Source organism: Camelus bactrianus, chromosome 11 (genome assembly GCF_048773025.1).
Source record: "Camelus bactrianus isolate YW-2024 breed Bactrian camel chromosome 11, ASM4877302v1, whole genome shotgun sequence".
Taxonomy (NCBI): Eukaryota; Metazoa; Chordata; class Mammalia; order Artiodactyla; family Camelidae; genus Camelus; species Camelus bactrianus.
Window position 1 is genome coordinate 60,658,732 of NC_133549.1, and position 21,121 is coordinate 60,679,852.

A 21,121-nucleotide genomic window follows, 5' to 3' on the forward strand; every position below is an offset into this window, starting at 1 on the left:
AAGACATGGAAACAACCTAAATGTTCATCAACAGATGACTGGATAAAGAAGTTGTGGTATATTTATATGACAGAATACTACTCAGCCATAAAAAAGAATAAAATAATGCCATTTGCAGTAACATGGGTGAAACTGGAGAATGTCATTCTAAGTGAAGTAAGCCAGAAAGAGGAAGAAAAATACCATATGACATCACTCATATGGGGAATCGAAAAGAAAAGAAAAGAAAAAAGAAAAGAAAGAAAGAAAGAAAGAAAGAAAGAAAGAAAGAAAGAAAGAAAAAAAGAAAGAAAAGACACTATGAATTCATCTACAAAACAGAAACAGACTTGTAAACATAGTAAACAATCTTATGGTTACTGGGGGAAGGGGGTGGGAAGGGATAAATTTGGGAGTTTGAGATTTGCAAACGTTAGCCACCATATATAAAAGTAGATTAAAAAAATAAGTTTCTTCTGTATGGCACAGGGAACTATATTCGGTATCTTGTAATAACCTTTAATGAAAAAGAATATGAAAATGAATATATATATGTATATGCATGACTGGGACACTCTCCTGTACACCAGAAATTGACACACTGTAACTGACTGTACTTCAATTAAAAAAAATTATTTGGTTCACAGGTTCTACAATTAGTGGGCGGGGGTATACTGTCAACTAAACCATTACTTGTCAGTACTTTAAGATATACTGCAACTTCTGAGATATTAAAATGTGAAAAATTGTGTGGCCTAGAAGCAATGAGATCCAGTTCTCGCTGTTTCCCTCTGGCCCTGCTGCTCTCTTGCACAGGTTGTTCCCTTTGCCTGAAGGCTTTTACTTCACTCAGACTCCCTGACACCAGGCAGACTCCCATTCATTCTCCAGTATCCTACTTAATTGTCTCCTTTTTCAGGAAGGCTTCCCTGGCCTATGTCTCCTTTTTTAGGAAGGCTTCTCTGGCCTATCTTGGCAGTTCGAAGTTCTGCTTGGAGTCCCCTCTGTTACAGTAGTTAGCACACGGCCATCAGTTTTTCTTCCCAGCCTCCACAGCTTTGAAGAGCAGAGACTGTGTTCTACTTGTCTTTGTCCCCCTGATGCTGAGCACAGTGTTGGGAGAGGGTAGGTACTTAATCAGTGTCTTAGTCAGCTCGGGCTGCCATAATGGACTATCATAGACTGATTGGCTTAAACAACAGAAATGTACTTCTCACAGTTCTACAAGCTGGGAAGTCTAAAATCAAGGTGCCAGCAAGTTAGGTTTCACTCTGAGGCCTCTTCCCTTGGCTTGTAGGTGACTGCCATCTCGCTGTGTGCTCACAGACAGAGAAAGAGCAAGCCCTCTGATCTCTTATATCCCTTTACAAAGGCCTACCCTCATGACCTCATTTAAACCTAATTACATCTCAGAGGATTTATCTCCAAGTACCACCACATTAGGGGTTAGGTTTTCAACATAAAAATTTGGGGTGGGATATAATTCAGTCCAGAAATTAGTGTTCGGTAAATAAAGTAATGAATGATAGTCTGACTCATACCCCAAGTTTACCCTGACCTTGTTTCCTGGGTGCACCATGGCTTAGATTGACCTGTCTGGTAACTGCTGACCTATGCTTGGCCAGTGATTTTATTTTTTTCCTGTACTCACGCAGCACAGATGATATGTTAAGGTTCATCACTGATCCAGCCACACAGAATTTTCTAATTTCCTTTAATTATTAATTTCTTGGATTCCCTATAGCATTTAGCACAGGGCCCCCACACATATTTGAAGCTCAATCACTTTTTTTTCTATTGCTATCACAGCCCTTTAGAATTGGGGCAGAATGTGAAAGATGCTGAGAAATAGCCTCAGTCTTAAATTTAGGATTTTAGTTGCCTTGGGATCTACTTTGCACTGAAATGCTTTTGGTATCACTGGAACATTATTTATTCAAATTACAGAACTGATTACTCTTAAATCTCTATGTCTTGATATTAATTTTTATTCTTTGTCCTGATGTATATTTGGTGATTAGAATATCTAGTGTAGCTAGCCAGAGCATTGCATGAAACAAACTGTCAGGTTCATTTTAATAACTGTTAACTTTTTTGGCCAATGACTTGAAAACATTTCACTCCCAGGCCTCAAATGCCTCTTTCCCATCACAAGTAAACCCTGTTAACCTTATTTCAGTCAAATTTAGTCTGTTCATTTTATTTCATTGTGGCTGCTCTTGTTGAGGTAATTTATGATATTTTTAGATTAGTGCATTGTTGTAAGCATAATGGGTATTTTTAAATAATTTTCATCATAGCTGTTGATTTAGCTAATCACAAATTATTACTACTGTCTGTAAAAAGGGCAGGGAACCAAACTGAACAAAAAGGTGGTTAGGTATTTTTCTCCTCACCTGATTTGAAGGAAGGGAATATCTGATCAAGGATAGTCTATAGGTGCAAGGCCATACCTGTTAACTTGATGCAAGCTCATTAATCAGAATTTGGGGTTGCCTCCAATGGATATTATTGCATAGTGTTCATAATCAAAAGTAAATCCAATTTATGACTTTATATAAAAGGTTTGATATACTTGACACTGTCAAGTGGTCATATTAAATGTGGTAAAAGCCAGTATTTCACGATTAATAATTCATAATAGGAAGATTAACTAAAGAATATTTGAGACAGTCAGGTCTGTCTCAAGTATGACTGGAGTATGACTGGAGTCAATGACTGTGTTCAAGTGCATAATGAGTTCAAATGGGAAAATGGAAGAATTCTTGGTTGTCAAAAGAAGGGGTGGCCAGACCAATCAGAACAGTATGTTACAGGTAGTTTAAGTTGTGAGCCAAGTTCTTTTAAACTTGTTTTAGACAAGTGAAAATCTATGAAAACAGATGTTCCCATTGCAAGATTCAATCTCTCTTTTTTGTTGCCAGTAAATTTTGCAAGTTCTGTGGCTCTGATACTTCTAGTTGAAATGCTTATATAGGCCAAAGTCTTATGCTAGGGACAAAACTGTGAAGCAAGTTGAACTTTGTCTTTGAATCCCTACCACTTACTCATTCTGTACTTCTTTGACCATTTGGATATTCATATTTTCTATTCCTTCCTGGTACAAATCATGATTGCCTTCCTCTTGCCTTAGATAGCCCCAAGTCCGGTAAGTCCCCTTTACTATAGATCATGCAGCCCTATCCTTTTACTCAATATCCTCTAATCTACTCACTCCACTATAACTAGTCTTATCCTAACTGGGTATTGCAAAAGCAAGTAAGTCAATGAAGTGATTTCACAATAAGGTCTAGAGTCAGTTTTCTGTTATCACACTTTGAGGAATATTATCAAGCTGGAGCATATTTAAAGGATAGGAGGGTGGAGTACCTGACACAATTTCATGTCATGGCCATTTGAAGGCACTGGGATATGGGGATATGGGGATATGGGGAGCCTGGTGATTAAAAGCCTCTGCAAAAGATGAGAAAGCTGTCTCCAGATCCATGAAACTGTGTCACAGCTTTTGTCATCATCTTCATCATTATCATTATCACCATTTATGAAGCTCCTTGGAATGCTGAATATCTTACAAATATTATCTCCAGTCCTCACAGAAAACCTACAAGACTGGTATTAATGTCCTGGGTAAGAATCAGACTTGAATCATAAGAGTTAAAAGACTGTAGAGGTCATCCAGTTTATTATTCTTCCCAGTTCAGGATCAATAAAAAACTACTCACGTGCCTTCAAATAACAGGACTGTAACCCATGGATGGCAGTTACGAGGAGGAGAATTTTTTGTCAGTCTAAAGTAGAAATTTCTAACAATTAGAGTTACTTTAAAATGGTACGTCTTGTGGAGCACTGAATGTGGGGTGGCTTCAGTTTAGAGATAGCAGTGGGTCCAGAGATGGCATGGTTGTGGCCAATGGACACAATCAAGATTCCAGAAACAAACTCACCCATATACAGTTAACTAGTATATGATAAGGGAGCCAAGAATACCCAACAGTCTCTTCAATAGTGTTTGGAAACTGGATATTCACCTACAAAAGAATGAAATTGGACTCTTATCTTATACCTCTCACAAAAATTAACTGAAAATAGATTAAAGACTTAAATGTAAGACCTGAATCCAAAAAACTCTCAGAAAAGAATATAGGGGAAAATATTCTTGACATTGGTTTTGGCAATGATTTTTTGGATATGACACCAAAAGCACAAGCAACAAAAGCAAAAATAAGTAAATGGAACTATATCAAACTAAAAAGCTTCTGCACAGCAAAAGAAAAAAGAATCAACAAAATAAAAACACAACTTACAGAAAATAATTATAAGAATTGGAAGAAAATATATGTAAACCATATACCCGATAAATGGTTAATATTTAAAATATATAAGGAACTCATACAATGCAACAGCATGCATATGCACAAAAAATAATAATAATTTGATCTGAAAATGGGAAAATGACCTGATAAACATTTTTCCAAAGAAGACATACAAATTGGCCAACAGGTACATGAAAAAATGCTCAGCACCATTAGTCATTTGGGAAATGCTAATCAAAACCACGATAGCCAAGACATGGAAACAACCTAAATGTCTATCAACAGATGACTGGATAAAGAAGCTGTGGTATATTTATACAATGGAATACTAATCAGCCATGAAAAAGAATAAAATAATGCCATTTTCAGCAACATGGATGGACCTGGAGATTGTCATTCTAAGTGAAATAAGTCAGAAAGAGAAAGAAAAATACCATATGCTATCACTTATATGTGGAATTAAAAAAAAAAAAACGAACTTATTTGCAAAACAGAAACAGACTCACAGACATAGAAAACAAACTTATGGTTACCAGGGGCAGGGAAGTGGGTGGGATGGGATACATTGGGAGTTCGAGATTTGCAGATACTAACTAATATATATAAAAAATATATAAACAACAAGTTCATACTGTATAGCACACAGAACTATATTCAATATCTTGTGGTAACTTATGGTGAAAAAGAATATGAAAATGAATATATGTATGTTCATGTATAATTGAAGCATTATGCTATTTACCAGAAACTGACACAACATTGTAAACTGACTACACTTTAATAAAAATATATATTAAAAAAACCACAATTACATATCACTTCACATCTGTTAGAATGAGATTTATTTATTACCAAAGAAAAAAGGTAACAAATGTTGGTGAGGATGTGGAAAAAGGGGAAGCCTTGTGCACTGTTGGGGGGAATGTAAATTGGTACAGCCACTGTGGAAAACAGTATGGAGGTTACTCAAAAAAATTTAAAGAACAACTACCTTATGATTTAGAGATCCTACTTCTAGGTATATATAGAAAGGAAACAAAATCAGTATCTTGCAAGAGATATTTGCACTCCCATGTTCACTGCAACATTATGCACAAAGGACAAAATATAAAAACAACCTAAGTGTCCACCAATGGATTAATGGATAAAGAAATTGTGGCATACATATATATGATGGAATATTATTCAGCTATATAAAAAGAAGGAAATCTGCCATTAGTGACAACATGGATGGATCTGGAGGGCATTATACTAGATGAAAGAAGGAAGAGAAAGACAAATACTTTCTTGTATCATCTACATGTGGAACCTAAAAATGTTGAACTCATAGTAACTGAGAGTAAAGTGGTGTGGGGGGGAGGGAGACATGTGGAGAAGACGAGTATATGTTGGTCAAAGAGTACAGACTTTTAGTTATGAGATGAATGAGTTCTGGGGATCTAATGTATAGCATGGTAACTATAGTTAATAATACTGTATAATGTACTTGAAATTTGCTAAGAAAGCAGATGCAAAGTGTTCTTAACACATACACAAAAATGGTAACTATGTAAGGTGATGGATGTATTAACTTGATTGTGGCAGTCATTTCACAATGTACGCATATATTAAATCATCACATTGTGCATCTTAAGTATAAACAATTTTCTTTGTCAATTATACCTCAATAAAGCTTGGGGGTAAAGTAGTCTCCTACACTGATTTTGGCCATGTGGCTTGCTTTAGTTAATGGGGTATTAGAAATGTGATAAAAATAGAGGCTTGAAAAGCATTTAAGCATTGGAACTTGACCTCTTGATGTTCTCAGGATCATGCCATCATCATATTAGTAAGCTTTGAGTATTCTATTGATTGAATGAAAAATCACTAGACCAACAGCCATCCTATTAGATGTGAATGAGGTCATCCAAGACCAGCCAAGCCCCAATCAACTGATCAACTGACTGCAAATTCAGCAGCAAGCCTAGCTTTTATCATCTGAGTCCAGCCTAGAGCAGAAGAATCACCGACCAGAATTGTGCATTCAATAAGTGGCTTGTCACATAGCAATAGATATCTAATACAAACTAGGTGATAGATGGTGAGAAAGGGTAAATGGATTGAAGCTCTGGGGGACAGGAAGGGTTGGTAAACTGGGAGTATAAAAATAAATGTGCTGCGAAGATGAAAAAATTATTGAGATTGATGGTTGTGTTGGTTGTACAACAATGTGAATGCACCTAATGATGTTGAACAATGTGAATATACCTAATGACACTTAAAAATGGTTAAAATGGTAAATTTTGTATTATATCTGTTTTACTATAATTTTTAAAAATTTAAATAAAATAATCACTGTAATAGATCAAAGAAAAAAGTAACATAATCGTAGTTGATGCAGAAAAACACTTCCCAAAGCTAAACATCAGTTCATGATAAAAACAGTCACAAACTATAAATTGAAGAAAACTTCCTTAGTCTAATTAAGGGCATCTACAAAAATCCTAAAGAAAATAGTACACTTGACGGTGAGGAAATAAATCCTATCCCTCCAAACTGGGAACAAACCAGGGATTCTACTCTCATCAATCCTATTCGTCATGGTACTAGAAGTTCCAGACAATGCAAAACAAAAAAGAAAAATAAATAAAAGACATACAGTTTGGACAGGAAGAAGTAAAACATCCTTTCCTAAAACATCTATAGTCACAGATGACATTGTCTACGTAGAAAATTATCTATATAGAAAATCCCAAGGAATCTATTTTAAAGTTTCTACAACTGAGTTTAGCAAGACTGCAGGATAGAAAGTCAACACACAAACATCAATCATATTTATATATACCAACAACGAACAAATTGAAACAGATATAAACAAAACAATACAATTTCCATAGTTCAAAAAAATAAAATACCTAGGTATAAAATCTAAAAATCATGTGCAGGCTTAAATCTACAAAATGCTGATGAAAGAAATCAAAGACCTAAATAAACGAGAGAGACATACTGTGTTCTCTTGAACTTCTTGTATTGTTCTTGATGGACTGGAAGACTTCAATAGAGCTAAGTTGCTAATTCTTCCCAAACTGATCTATAGATTTAATGCAATTCCAGCTGGATTTTTTTCAGGTAAACATAGAAAAGATGATTCTAACATTTATATGGAAAGGGGAAGGAACTAGATTAGCCAAAACAATTTTGAAAAAGAAAAACAAAGTTGGAGGACTAATACGTCCCGTTTTTAAGAGTTACTATAAAGCTACAGTAATTAAGCTGTGTAGTATGGCTGAAGGGATAAACATACAAATCAGTGGAACAGAACAGAGAGTTCAGAAAAAGATGCACACAGTGATGGTCAATTGATATTTGACCAAAGTGAAAATGCAATAGAGAAAAGACAGTCTTCTCAACAAATGGTGATAGAATATCTGGACTCCCCTAAGCCAAAAAAAAAAAAGAAACTTGACATAAAATTTACAGCACAATATAAACATCCAAAATGAATGATAGATAAGGTTAAGTGTAAAATATAAAACTATAAAAGTTTTAAAAGAAAATATAGAAGAAAATTTGTGATCTGGGGTTGGGCAAAGCATTCTTGATCATATCTTTGATATGACAAAAAGCATGATCCATAAAAAGGAAAAAAAAGGATAAGCCAGACTTCATCAACTTTAAAAATTTTGCTCTGTAAATCACACTGTTAAGAGAATGAAAAGCCAAGCATATATATGCTGGGAGAAATATTTGCAAGTCACATACATGACAAAGAACCTGTATCCAGAATATTTAAACAACTCTCAAAACTCAACAGTAGGAAAATAAACTACCCAATTAAAAATGTGCAAAGGACTTGAACTAACTTCACCAAAGATAATATATAGATGGCATTTAGGAACAGGGAAAGATGCCCAACACCATTAACTATTATGAAATGGAAATGAAAACCATAATGATATACCACCACACCTGTTAGAATAATTAAAATTTTAAAAATTGACAATGCCAGGCACTGTCATATATTGCTGGTGGGAATGAAAAAATGATACAACCACTAGGAAAAACAGCTTGGTAATTTCTTACAATGTTAAACATACTCTTAACTTTATGACCCAGCAGTTGTACTCCTAGAGAAAAGAAAATTGTTCATATAAAAATCTGTACATGAATTTTTATATAAGCAGCTCTATTCATACTTGCAAAAAGCTGGAAACCACCAAAATGTCCTTCGGCATGTCAATGGACAAACAAATTGTGGTGTAATGAAATACTAGCCAGTAATAAAAAGGAATGAAGTAGTCATATATGTGGCAACATGGGTGAATATTAAAAGCATTATGCTAAGCCAAAGAAGCCAGTCTCAAAAGGCTAACTACGGTATGGTTCCTATTATACCACATTCTAGAAAAGACAAAACAAAGATGATGGGGAAAAGATCAATGCTAGCTAGGGGACAGGGTTAGGAGGAGGCTGTGACTAAAAAGGGAATTTTGATGGTGGTGGACATATTCTCCAACCTGTTTGTGGTGAAGGTTATATGAATCTTTAAGTGTGTTAAAATGCATAGAACTGTACATCAGAAAAGTTAATTTTATTGGATGCTGATTTAACAAATAGAGAAAACAGGACAAAAAATTTATACTTGGCATTTCAGATATAAATAAAGAAATAATGCTCATAAAAAGGAAAATAATGAAACACACACAGCAGGCAGAACTGAAACAGTATCACATGAGTGTAAAAATTTTTTTGGAAGAGAGTGATTGAGAGAGTAACTTGACAAAAGGGCACAGATTTAATACAAGACAACGGGATTTGAAGGTAGGGTGGCAGAAGAGGTTTTACAGCACTGCACTACAAAGTACCTATGCTTAGTGCTTAAGAGCATTGGACATGGACTCAACATGCCTGCATTTGAATCCTGGCTCCACCCTTAGTTTGGAATCTGTTTCCTCACCTGTAAAATGAGATTTATAGCAGAACCTACCGATACATCACCTGGCACGTAGTAAATGCTGAAGAAACAACAGCTATTAACCACCCGAAGATTTGGTTTCTCCACTGGTAACAGAAATAATAATCTGTGCTGTGAAGAGTTTAAAACAGTACATGACAAATACATCCCTTAGCCAGTATGTTAGTATTTCCAAAAGAATGCAAGTCCCTGCGGTTCATATTTGGTTATAGAAATGAATGAAGAGAATAGGATGTAGGTCTATTTGATACCAAACAGTCTTCCTTCTACTCTAAACCCCAACCCCCTCCACTTCTTTCTCATTTTTGTTGCATACTGATCACTTCCTGAGTAGATGTCCATGAATATTTTAAATATATAAATATATATATATATATATAAAACCTCGATAAAGAATATATATATACACACACACATACATAGGTACATACACATATATATGTAGACAAGAAATAGTAGTCAAGATTAGAAACAACAGTAGAGAGGAAGAGGAGCAGAGAAAAACTCCTGTAATAATTTTTCTGAGCATAGCAACTCTGGTTAGCTCACTGCATTCACGCACTTGGGAAGCAGGAGCAGAAATTACAAGCACTCTGGCTATTATTATACATATAGATCACCTCGATTACTTTAAGTGATGTTGCTGAATACAATGGACAGCAGCTTTTTAAAACAGGCAAAGCTCTTTTCCAAGTATTGACGTCAGCAGGGCCTGGTAATTGTTCCTCTCAATGGCTCAACTGCCACTTCAGTCACAGATGGGGACTGCTGCTTTCCACACTGCAGCCATAGACACATAGAAGCCGCTCTCTACTTGGGGTTGTTGGGGGTTTGGTAGCAATCTTTGCCTCTAGCTTGTTAGCTGTGTGCATCATTTCCAGTTGGAGGTGTAGGATGTTTGGGGGGTGTAGCTCAGCGTGTGCTTAGGGTGTAGGCAGGGAATCTTTTATCTCTTTTCTCATTTGTGTCTAAGAAATTCAGTGCGAGAAAGGGATAGCTTAGAAGACCTCAATCCACCTCAACTCAGCATGGGATCTGCCCCTATTCATAGTCAGAGGGCTGCCTGCCTAAACAGTTTGATTTTTAAGTGAGAATCAGAAAGCCCTTTCTCCCTACTCCAATTTATTTCCCCACCAGCCCTAACATGCTGCTAGAAATATCAAGGTTATTAAATCTGGACCAATATTTTGGCTAGATTTAATCTGTTGGTCCTTTAGCAAAGGATAGGACCTAAAGCGGGGGAAGGGACTCAGGGAAGACAAATTTTGATGAGAACTTTAAAGGAGAGATAGAAAAAAGGATTAGAGGCAGCAAAGAATACATAGGGTGGGGGTCGGGGGTGGGGTAAGAGTACAGGGCTGAGATGGGGGAATATACAGCTACGAGAAGAGCACAAATAAGAACAGAAGTTACTAAAAACAATTTGCCCACTCCATCAGAAGAAATTTACCTGGTCCTTCTAAAATTCAGCAGTAAGAGAATATATTCAATAATCAGTTATTCTCTGTGAACTATCTTGTTATCACACTTTGAGTAATTTTTGCTGAACAGCAGGAAATCCTAAAGATGTTGGGTTTTAGTGATAAAGTGAAATGTATCATCACTTTGAAGTTGGTTGTCTTAATTTTGCCTTTATTTGACATAGCAAGACTTGGAAAATTGTAAAACTTCGTGGGTTTTTTCCCCTGGCCATGTTCCCATGTCCATAATGATGCTTCCGGAAAGACCAAACTTGAGCCGTGTTCCGGATGTGAACAAGACTGGACTATTACCCAGTATCTGTATAAAATTCTCATTTTCTATGAGAATGCTTACTAAAATAGCTCTTGAAACTCCAGAAAGTCGGATTGGCTTTCCCCACTGCATTTGAAGACCCTTCTGCACTGGCTGAAATCTGTACACGCCCTGCCTTTGTGATAATTGGCCATGCCCTAGGGTCGGGTAGTGAGGATGACTGTACATGAGAAACAGAGAAAACAGAGAAGTGACATCTTCATTTCCTGCAAAAATCTTTTTGTATAAACTGCGTGAACTTTGCTGAGTTTAAATAAATACTTTGAAGTCTGAGATGACTGGATTTCTCTCTGTGCTGTCTAGAGTAACAGTAAACTTCCAGCAAATGTCAGCTTCTCAGGATGTAGCCAAAGCCACCAACTTCCTTAGAGAAAAGGAGGGGGAGAACTCCTCCACTTCACAGGAGGCTCTAATATGGATGCAGATAATAACTCTTGTTATAATGCCTCTGGTTTTACCTCAAGTTCTGTTCATGATGTAGTTAACAGTGGGGGCGCTGGAGTCAAAGAGAACTGGGTTTAAATCCCATGAGTCTTGACAAGTTATTAACTAACTGTCTCAGTTTTCTCATCTGTAAGATAGAGGTAATAATAGTATGGAAAGCACTTCAACCAGCTCCTGGAGCACAGTAACTAAATGGCAGATATTATTATTATCATTATTGTTCCTCTTGATGTTTGTTATCACTGACATAATTGTTATTCCTTAAATGGATATCTCCTTTTGATGTGCTCCACAGAGTTGGAGCTACTCCACCAGACTGGGTGATGAAGTAAAATAGCACTCTAAACCACCTAGGGCCAAAACAACAATTAGGGTTTCAGCTCAGTGTACTGATTAGTTGATAGTCGCTTCCTAGAAGGCTATGTGGATAAGAATTCTAAGGATGCTGATGAGATTAGCAGAGTGACAAGATCAGTTATCAGTGTCCTCCATGAGCATGGAAGGGAGAAAGGAAATACTTTGCTTATTTGCCAACCTTGGCCTAGGCGCTATGGACCATGGCTCAGATTCTTTCTGCTCCTTTGAAATAGTGCAGAAAAATATAAACATTCTCATTCCTGGTGACCACAATTCTAACACTCTTGATGTTTAAAAGAGATTCTTACTGGTAGCAAGCTATAACCCAGTTCAAGACCAAACACTGACATTTTTGTTTTTTTTAATTTTGTTTAGAGTTTCATTGCTTCCTTCTGGGAAAACTATTTGGCTACTAAACATCATAATCCGAGTAACATGGTGGTCTCCTCTTCCTTAATAATGATGTTAATGGCTTATATTTTCAGAGTGTTTAATTTGTAAAATGCTCTTACAACCATTAGGACACTTTATATTCAACTATTTGGCATGCAACAAGCACAAAAGGAAGTGAAGGTAAACTGGTGTGGGTATTTCTTAAGCCTCATTTCAAGTTCATTAATGATTCTAGCACATATGTTTTGTTTCCAAAGTGCTGGCGTTTCACTTCCAGGGTAATGGTATCTGCCTCTTGCTGTGAGCCTCCCTCTGGTTTCTTGACTCCTTAATTTATTTTCCTTTCATTTATGATTTTTCCCCATGTAATACATGTTTGTCTGTTGTTAAAATATTGCCCTCATATTGTGCAGCATGCCCAAGTATTTCCTTCAGTGAGTCACTTATGGATCACAGGGCCAATTCTGTTCTCAAGACAAAATGCCAAGGCTAAGATTAATTCCAGTTTTATATTAATGATTACGGATTGTTAGGGCTCAGAAACCTCCAACTGCTGAACAGAATGGTCAAATGGTGGCCTGGGTAGAAGGCAAACTCTCATTCCTTTTCCAACACCAAAGTGTTGTTTTCCTGTCCTCCTAGATAGCTTCTACTTCAGAAGCATAATCCATTCTCTCCCACTCAGCCAGTCTCAAGAGATTTGAAACTATTCTGCAATAAAAGATGTGTAAGGTTGACCCTCCCTGCCTACGCTTCTCTCTGCTCAAATGGGTTGAGTCAGTATTTCCTTTCTCTCTAATTCAGCAGTAAGCCAGCTGGTTTTGTCTGATAGACTAAGACCCAATTAAATGACCTTCTCCATCCAAACTTCATCTAACCAAGAAAAAGACAGAGTTAAGCAATGATTTAATTAATGGAATAGAAGAAGACTGGTAAAGCAGATAAATTCAGACCCTAAAATCTCTTTCTTCTATCGCATTTTAGAAAGTTTCTATAGTAATTTTTTCTATTATGAAACTTTAAATTATATAACAAGGAATCTATATTTTATCCTCCACTGATGGTATGGCAACCTAGATAGATCAAATTTCCTTAGAAAAAGAAATGAAAAATACTATTTATTATTTATATGACTTCACAGCTCAACAGCAAAAAAAGTTACTAAGGCCCCATGGTCCTTTATCTCTTACATAACTATTTTAACTGACTTAGGATTTGGTATTATACCCTCAGCATATATTAAAATGTGATACAAGAAACAACCATATGAAATCTAATTTTGCATTTAATGTGGGGATATGATCTGAATATGTTTTTCACCATAACCCAGGGTGTATCTTAGGAAGCTCAAAGAAAGATGTGTTTCAACTTCAGTATGAAATTGAATATATATACTCCAAGTAAAAAATAGCTTAAACAATACAGACATGTAATATCTAATTAGTAAGAAGACAAGAGGGAGGTGATTGCTGGTCCTGGTGTAGCTGCTCACTGATGCCATCAAAGACACAGGACTTTCTGTTTTTCTGCCCTACCATTTTTGATTGTCTTTTCAATCTAATGCTTTGTGCCTCATGTCACATGATGGCTTCCACACGACCAGGCCATTTGTCCATATTCAGACATGGTACTCATTCTCATTATTGTCTACTGACCTGATACTTAGCTGGAATAAAAGACTTTAAACAAGCAGTCCAGATGGGAGGCTGACATTGACAATGTAGTAGAATAATCATTTCAATAAATCTTAACTGCATTTAAACCACTGGTTTCCTGGACATCCTAAAACGTGCAACTCTGTTTCTGGGAGATGAAATAAAATTTTAGGTTTATTGCATTGTTCTATGACACTCTTCATGAATTAGTAATTCTCTAGAGACCTTGGATGATTAAGATTAACATATTCTTAGGTACTTCCTAGGTGCCCAGATGTTACATACAACATCTGATTTAATACTCATAGCCAATCCAAAGGGTAGGTCTTATTACCATTTTTTTGGGTAACATGAAACCTGGGTAGGGTAACCAATTGACTCAAAACCACTAAGAGATGGAGCTGAGATTCTAAATAGAACACAGTCCTCTCTCTTCAATGATTTTGAAAATTGTCCCTTTTCTACCATAGCATGTATCTCTAAACAGATTATTAATAATGGTTAAATGTATATATTGTTGCTGTCCTAGGACTGCAATGCCTAGGAAACAGGGTTAGGTAGAATTCTCATGAACTGGATTTTCTAATTACCTGAGGGTTAATGTTTTCTTTAAAAATCTTGTTGATATGATTCCTGAAATGACCCATCCTCTTCCTTGGCTTAGCAGAATATGATGACTAAAAGCAAACTTTTCTCTGATCCTGTCATAGTCTTGACAAGATCTCCGCTTAAATGTCACCTAATCAGACAGCCTATGACCACTCTTGATAAAATAATCACTCCACATTCTCCCCTCACTCTATCACCCTTGCACAGCTTTGCTTTATTCCTCACAGCACTTATCACTAATTGATATATTACATATTTATGTATTTACTTTTTGTCTATCTCACTGAGAATGTAAGCTTCATGAAAGAAGAGACTTTATTATATGGAGTTGTTTCTCCAGGGCTTAGGATAGTGCCCGGAATATAGTAGGCACTCAAACAATGTTTGTTGAATGAATGAGTGAATGAACCCAATTAAATATCAGTTCTAACCATTTAGTCCTGTTGCCACAAATAGAATGGGCTGAATCTGTGTGTATGTGATACCCTGTCACTCATTATTTGGCACCTAGGAATGGGGTTATTTATAATAAAGCTGTTGCCACATTATCTTATTCTTCCTCATACAAACAGGCACAGGGTAGCAATTTAAGTAAATTAAGGTTCTGATCAGTTGGAATTGATCTATCAAGGTTGTCCTATAATTTTAAGAAAAGAACTGGTTTCTTGTATACTCTGTTTTTTTACACTATGAAATTTTATGCTGAGCATGCACTATGTAAACACATTCACTCTTTAACAAAGGACATCAACTTTGAAAACTACTCAAGTTCAAAAAAAAAAAATCAGGTTCCAATTTTCTTAATGTTCTCTACAGAGAAATTCCTGAAAGCAGAGTATCCTTAGAGAAGGCAACCATTTGCAGATTATTTTATTGCATCCTTTCTGAAATGTTGCTGCCAGCACAAACACTATCTTGCTATTGACTCTGATTAAGTGTCTTTTTTTCCTTCTTGCTTAAAAAACATAATCTACATGCTGTTTATAGAAGATAGAGTAAAGATGACTGAGTTGTGGGGCATGGAGAAAAACCTATTCTAAATAGTACTACAAATATCTGGCAGTTGTAACAAGAATTTCCAATGGTGAATTAAACAGATGGAGTTGTCATAGCAAAAATGTATATATCTTTTGAGTATAAAAATGGTCCCAACGGCTATGTTTTCTATCACTGTCTTCAAGGTACAATTTCAATGTATTTGGGAGCTCTGATGAACCTTCAGACTGTGAAAATATTCATGAAAACCTTACTACGAGACCCTGCATCATGAGAGGGAGTCCAGTGGTGGTTAAGAGCTTGGGTGCCAGGGCCATATTGGGCTCCAGTGCCAGGTTAAGCCTTCGGCTTCAATCCTGGGTCTGCTACTTACTAGGTAGGTGACATTGGCAAATTTTATTGTACAGTAAAAGTTGGGTCATGGCACTCTCCTGCTTAAAGTTCAAACCCCTCTAATGACTCCCCAAGTCTATATGGCTATGTTCTACTTCCCTCTTGGACCTCTTGCTCATTATGCTTCAGCCTCAGGGGCCTTATTGCTGGGTCCATCTCACGGCTTCCGTACTTGCTGGTCCTTCACTTAGAATGATCTTCCCCCACATATTCTAATGGCTGGCTCTCTCACTTCCTTAGAACCTCTGCTCAACTTTCACCTCCTCAGAGATGTTTTGTTAGAACAGCTTTCTAAAATAGCATCTCCCTTTCATTCTCTACTTCCTATCCATCTTTATTCTTCTTCATAACACTTATCATTCGAGCTTCTGTTATAAATTTAACTCTTTATGTCTGTGCTATACCCCACCCTAAATGTAAGCACATGAATGTTGTCTTGTCTACTGTGGAGTTTCAGGGTCTTAAGTAGTGCCTAGGATAGAATAGGTGCTCAGTAAATATTTGTTGAATGCTGGAATCAGTACTTGACTTGTATTGCGTCCATCAGTCTCTTTCTCATTGATTTGGAACTGAGTCCAAAGAGACTATGTCAGCAGCAGGTTCTACAGTTATAGTCTTATAGTATCAAGACCTGTGAGACTCACCACAAATGATAAATGCTGGAGAGGGTGTGGAGAAAAGGGAACCCTCCTACACTGCTGATGGGAATGCAGTCTGGTGCAGCCATTGTGGAAAACAGTATGGGAATTCCTCAAAAGACTAAAAATAGACTTAACATATAAGCCAGCAATCCCACTCCTGGGCATATATCCAGAAGGAACCCTAATTCAAAAAGACACCTACACCTCAACGTTCATAGCAGCACTGTTTACAATAGCCAAGACATGGAAACAACCTAAATGTCCATTGACAGATGACTGGATAAAGAAGTTGTGGTATATTTATACAATGGAATACTATTCAGCCATAAAATGACAACATAATGCCATTTGCAGGAACATGGATGTCCCTAGAGAATGTCATTCTAAGAGAAGTAAGCCAGAAAGAGAAGGAAAAATACCATTTGATATCACTCATATGTGGAATCTAAAAAAAAAATAAGAAGACAAATTAGCTTAAATATAAAACAGAAACAGATTCATAGACATAGAATACAAACTTGTGGTTGCCAGTGGGGAGAGGGGTGGGGAAGGATAGCCTGGGAGTTAGAGATTTTTAGATATTGACAGGTATATATAGAATACATAAACAAGTTTATAGTGTATAGCACAGGGAAATGTCTCCAAGATCTTGCAGTAGCTCACAGTGAAAAAGAATATGAAAATGAATATATGTATATTCATGTATGACTGAAAAACTGTGCTGTACAGTACAAATTGACACATAGTAAACTGACTATAACTCAATAAAAAAAATTTTAAAAAACAGTAACAAATGGTAAAAAAGAACCCTTATTTCACAGACGTATAATCACCAAAATTTAAGAACTCAAGAAAGGTTGGAAAGGTACACGTAAGCAAATTTTCTTCTGATACAGTGTGAGCTATTGATATGGCACCAAGAACATTGATATAAATAATTAGTAAAATTCTAGAATTATTTAGAAAATATAATTTGGTTGAATTTTTTAAAAATAGATCAATGACTAATACAATTTTACTAAGTAAAAATTATGCCAATAATAATTTTGAGTATGCACTTCTTTTGAGTATACACAACATAATTTCTAGATTATGAAACCTATGACAACATAGATATATATCAATTAAGATTGTAATAAAGCAAAATCTCTCATAAGACATTCCAGGACACAATAAACACTCTAAAGGTGGAATGGGGGAAAAAAAAAGCTGAGACTCAAGTATCAGGAAAGCAATTACAGGCCACTCTGTAAACAAAAGTGTAGGCTCAGGAAGAGAGAGAGAGATTTTTGGATCCTCTCATTTTTAATACTGTATTCCTACTGATTCTCTCTGCTTAGGAGACTTGAGTGCATTTCTATTTCTTGCAACCAAACGGTCCTTGACTAATACAGGGATGAAATAAGTTGACTCTTCATAAGAGCCTTTGGGGTCCTAGAGGGAAGAGGAAGTGCTGGTAGACTTTTTATACTTGACTCTCTAGAGCTTACCACAATTATTTCTAGTATATATATATAATAAATAATTAACAAATAGAAATTTTCCAGCTTGTAACTTAATTTCGACAATGTAGATGCAATGAACCCTCGTTCACCCTAAGACTGTATTTCTCTTTCCCACTCCCTGTAGATGCCATCCCATCATCTAGCACCTCTCAGGCCCTCACTGAATATTCTCCTCAGCATTCTTGCATGGGATACTTAAAAAGGTTATTCTAAAATAAAATCCTCCCCATACCAGGGACACACAAAATTCTGATAAAGAGAAAAGGGAGTGTAGTTTCTAGATGTTCTGTGTCAAAATGTGAATGTCTGTTGCCTCTGAGGGGCCAGTTTCATCATTTTTAGTAGTGTGATATGTTTTGTGAATTTGTATCTTCGAAGAGCCAACTTTATATTATTTTGTGGTTGCTGATTTTTTTTATGCTTGAACCAGAAGTGTGATTTTAGTACCAACCAATGAACTGAAAATTCCGCTTTACAATATCAGAAAGCAGTTACTTTATAGAGGAAAATTAGGGCTTTCAGTGAAACAATTAATCATAACCATCACAAATATTGCCATATTAAGTGGTCTAATCCATACCTGAATTCATGATTCTACCATTTCATCTCATCTACCTTTACCAGAGTCCCTCCCAAGACAGAATTTCACTTTGATGAGATGTTGGTCCCCTTCTGCTGATAATCCTCTTGGTTTTCCTTTAGTTATTTTCATCATCCTGTTGACTTAATGGTATTACCTTTTCTACCAAAGATGGAATCTCTTTAATCTTTGCATTAGTACTTTTTCAATTCTTGCATAAGCTGTCATTTAACTACCATAGTTTATTATTTTCTGGATAAAGTAAGTATTCACAATGACTGTAAAATGAGTTAGCCATATTTTGGGCTCTTATGTATCATTCCTTAATTGATATCCTCTCTCCTCTCACAATCACCCCTTCTGGGTTCACTGCAATTACTGACTGAGAAATCTTTTTCTGAATAGGATAAAAAGGAGAAAATTAATATTATCCCAGAGCCTTTTATACCCTGACAAACTATAGCCACAATTTAGAATGCTATCTTAGATTGATTTTCAGGGCCAGTTACCCAGGCTAGAAGAAAACTAGGACAAGAACACACTAATTCAATCACGTGAAGGCTGAATCCATTGTTTCTACTTGTCACTTTTGAGAGCTATTTGACCTAAGTTGGACTGAATCTGGTTGCAAAAGTGGGCAGACTTACAGTGTGAGGGGAAAGGGGTTTCAACTTTCCAGGTAAAGGGAACAGAATCTCAAATAAGAGTTGTGCTGTGTACAGGCTATAATTTTGATACCTTGAGACATGACTAAGCGATAGACATACAGCCACAAGAAGGTTTAGATTTTCTGTCCTGAAATCCAACCCTTGCAACCTCTGCACAGAGATATTCCTTCTCATAACCCTAGGACCCTGGACTGAGGTTTAAATCCACTTTCTTTGATGCTTCCCTGGTGGAAAAAAGCCTAGGTTGAAACAATTTCTGCCTTCATATTCCAATGAACATGCAGTATTATGATTCTGTTCAGTTCTGGATAAACATTCTTACATTTAGAACTATCTTGCTATCCCATATGATTTGGCTGGTGTGAGGTCTCACTGGGGGTTGAAGTGGTGATTTAAAAATGTCATTGTTTCATAATTTGTAGGGGCATTTGCAGCATTGTTAGCACATCATCTATAGGCATCTGACCTCAGCCAGGACAATCAGTACCTCTATGGAATTTTAAAAATCTGAGCCAAGGTAAGGACGCAAGCCTCTTTCAGGTGCCAGAAGCTGTAAGAAAGATTTGGTTATCAGTAGTCACGCTTCCCACCACAAAAAAAAAAAAAAAAAAAAAAAAAGTAGGTTCACTGTGAGAAAAAGCAAAACTGACCCAGAGAGAAACCAAGGACAAGGATGAGGCAAGAGCCCTTAGATCCATTCTCCCTGAGGTCCAGAGGTACCTCTCCCATTTCCACAATTTGTTGTTCAACTATTTCTTTGATTATTTAAAATATCCCCAGAAACATTTCAATAAATTTCCTTGAAAAAGTTAATTCTTTGGGTACTCAAGAGCCCAAATTATACATATATATTTGGGAGTTCAAAACCAGGTATCAATCAAGCAATTCTAATGGCATCCGGAACAAGAGGTGATTTGTAATTAGTCCAGTTACAACTTTTCCCCAATCTGCCAACCACAATTAAGAATGCTATAGGCAGGAATCACAGGTTTTTGTTTGTTTGTTTTTGGTTCTGTGTTAAGAGTTGGAGCACGATTTTCAACAGGAAGTTCCAGATTAGCTCCTGTATAATTTGAGCAACTGTTCATCAACAGATTTTCATGGTCTCCTTTCTACTGACTGAACACAAATGGCCACTGGGAGGAGGAGACTGGACAGAGCCAAACCTTGAGTGTTTCTCTAATATATTTCTACCTTTTCTCCTTTCTTGTCCATAAGATTGCTTTTTAAATAAGTCTTTTACTTTCAAATGTAAGAAATATTCTCCTCTGACCCTTTAGAGTATAGGCCTCCTAATTTTATAAATTTAAATCCCACTGATGGCTGGTAATGTTAAACCCTTTCAGTTCTCTCTCCTCATATTTATGGAGCTTTCTGTAGGCCAGGCTATTTTAAGCTCTTGGCATATCCATTTCTATTACTTCTAGCTTTCCAACTTGTCCAGCATGGTGCTTGATGCAGTGATTTCTTACAAGCTGGTTGTTGAGTGAATAAGCAACGGTGCAAGCATGTTGAAGAAAAGCTGTGAGTTGATTAATTCTTCTCTTCCACTAGGTGGTGCTGGTTGATACGTCGTTTGCTTTGAAATATTTTAAAGGCGTCGATCTGTCACCATTTGGCTGGCAGTAAGACTTGATGGGAGGCAGTGAGTTTATTTGTCCAAGCCAGGAATTTCTGAGTCTCTACTGGGCCTTTTCCTCTAACTAGATATGTGGGCTTCTTAATTTCCATATTCTTAAATAGGGCTAATGGCCCTTTACTTATCTGTGTAAGAGGACATGGTGAGATGTCCTGGTCTCTCTCAACACTTCTCAGAGGCTCATTTTTCTGGGGCCTGGGG

At 36.6% G+C, this 21,121-nt stretch overlaps 1 protein-coding gene and 1 long non-coding RNA gene across 6 annotated transcripts in view; one reads left to right on the plus strand and one right to left on the minus strand.

Annotated features, from left to right (window-relative positions):
- The window catches only part of ZNF365 (zinc finger protein 365), a 166,787-nt gene that overhangs the window by 129,203 nt on the left and 16,463 nt on the right, over window positions 1–21,121 (plus strand). For both annotated transcript variants that reach the window (XR_012510266.1, XR_012510267.1), the window contains exon 6: window positions 15,680–15,870. The gene's annotated coding sequence lies outside the window, so the exon portion shown is untranslated. The remainder of the gene's footprint in view (window positions 1–15,679; window positions 15,871–21,121) is intronic.
- LOC105071296 (uncharacterized) overlaps window positions 1–21,121 on the minus strand; it is a 361,750-nt gene that overhangs the window by 124,886 nt on the left and 215,743 nt on the right. The window lies entirely within an intron of this gene.